This window comes from Amaranthus tricolor, chromosome 8, assembly GCF_026212465.1.
Source record: "Amaranthus tricolor cultivar Red isolate AtriRed21 chromosome 8, ASM2621246v1, whole genome shotgun sequence".
Classification (NCBI taxonomy): domain Eukaryota; kingdom Viridiplantae; phylum Streptophyta; class Magnoliopsida; order Caryophyllales; family Amaranthaceae; genus Amaranthus; species Amaranthus tricolor.
Genome location: NC_080054.1, coordinates 3,269,381 through 3,271,880, shown reverse-complemented (window position 1 = coordinate 3,271,880; position 2,500 = coordinate 3,269,381).

Genomic DNA, 2,500 nt, shown 5'->3' with positions numbered 1-2,500 from the left:
CTTACGTGGCCCGCAACCTTTCCTTAGGCCTCAAGCGTATCTCAACCGAAGGGACCATTGACACGAATCAGCCCGCGTACTAAGTCACGTCCTTACGTGGCCCGCAACCTTTCCTTAGGCCTCAAGCGTATCTCAACCGAAGGGACCATCGACACGAATCAGCCCGCGTACTAAGTCACGTCCTTACGTGGCCCGCAACCTTTCCTTAGGCCTCAAGCGTATCTCAACCGAAGGGACCAGCAACCGAAGGGACCATTGACACGAATCAGCCCGCGTACTAAGTCACGTCCTTCCGTGGCCCGCAACCTTTCCTTAGGCCTCAAGCGTATCTCAACCGAAGGGACCGGCAACCGAAGGGACCATTGACACGAATCAGCCCGCGTACTAAGTCACGTCCTTCCGTGGCCCGTAACCTTTCCTTAGGCATCAAGCGTATCTCAACCGAAGGGACCAGCAACCGAAGGGGAAACACATTCCCACACCAACACGAATCAGCCCGCGTACTGAACCACGTCAAGAAAACCCGTCGTGCCGCCTGAGCGGGTAGTCGGGGATCACAAGACGCAGCATTTCCTTAGGCCTCAAGCATACCGTCAACCGTCAACCGTCAACCGAAAGGGGCATTGGGAGCAACCGAAGGGACGTTCCCCCAGACGAATCACCGTAGGCCAAGCTGACTAGGAAGGGCCCACTCATCGTCTGGTAGGGCCGACCAGCCACCGGAAAAAACCGATCGCCGGCGATGGCCCACGGGATGGCATTCAACGTGATGGAGGGTAGTCACCCCTCACACGCATAACGCCCATGCCTGGGCGAGGGGGTGCTGGCCATGCCAGCCCAAGGCTCCCAAACTCTTTCCCCCTATAATAGATAAAGAGATTTTTCCCTTGTGACCCTAGGGGACACCCAAATGCAAGTTAAGTTATACTAGTTTTTCCATGGACCAAAACTCACCTTTATTTGTAACATAATGTCATTTTTATGACTTGTATTGTTGGAACATATATTAAAGAAATTTTAGAAGCTGAAATTTTGAAAAAAAAAAACTTGTAAGTATTTTATTTTAATTAAATAAGGCCGAAAAACGCGAAATTAATAAAAAATAGTAAATAGTGTCAATAAATCATGAAAAATTAGGAGACACTTGAGAAAATATATATAAAGACATTGGTTTAGTTAAAAAAATTTTTTTCATTAAAAAAAGTATTTTATTTTTTTTTTCCGTTAAATTGGTGAAATAAAGGGAAAAATAATAAAAAATAGTAAAAAGTGTCAATAGATCATGAAAAATTAGGAGACACTTGAGAAAAAATATACAAATAGATTGGTTTAGTTAAAAATATTAATTTCATTAAAAAAATATTTTATTTTTTTTTTTTCCGTTAAATTGGTGAAAAATAGTGAAAAATGGATAAAAAATTGTAAAAATCTTGAAAAAATGGGAGGCTTGTTGGAAAGATATTATGAGTGAGAGTCATTGATATTATTTTCAAAAATGGGTAAAAATAAATTTTTGAATGATATAAGAGGCTAAAAGGGAGTATTTTTTATCAACTTACATTGAACTCCTTTACCACAATCTCCCTTACAAACCATAGTAATGAGAATCATTGGTATTAAGTTTGAATGATGTTTTTGATCACCTTGCAACGAACTCCCTTAAAAGCCATAATCATTAGGGGGGTCTCATGGCTCATTCTTGGCTCGGGGCTCGGGGCGAGGCTCCGGCCATGGCTCAAGGCTACCACATTGCTCCTATACCACAATCTCCCTTACAAACCATAGTAATGAGAATCATTGATATTAAGTTTGAATGATGTTTTCGATCACGTTGCAATGAACTCCCTTACAAGCCATAATCACAAGGGGGGGGTCTCATGGCTCACGGCTCGGGGTGAGGCTCTATGCTACCACCTTCTTTCCCATGGGCCATAGCGTCTTTCGTACCGCATGGCCCGAAAACCTTCACAGCACCTTGAGAGCTCACATTATATTATAACCATCCATATAGGTGCTCAGGTGCTCAAGGTGCTCAAGTGCTTAAGTGCTAAAGTGCTTAAGTGCTTAAGTGCCTTAGCGCCTTAGCGCCTAGCGCGCGCGCGTGCGTGTGTATCATTAGATTAGAAGGGTGGATTTTTCAAGATCCCCCGGCTCACTCGGGCCAAGCATATCGTTCTTGATCTCGTAGCAATGCCCACGTCTCACGAGTCGAGCGTTCCCTTCCTCGGCCCACGGGTCGGCCCGCGGGGTCACGGCCCGCGGGTCGGGTCGGGGGCGAGGCTCCGGCCATGGCTCCATGCCTACCACATGCCCAGTCGATGGCACCTTGGGCCCCAACCCTCAACTATAACCTTCCCCCTATAATAGATAAAGAGATTTTTCCCTTGTGACCCTAGGGGACACCCAAATGAGAGTTAAGTTATACTAGTTTTTCCATGGACCAAAACTCACCTTTGTTTGCAACATATTGTCTTTTTTATGACTTGTATTGTTTATATAT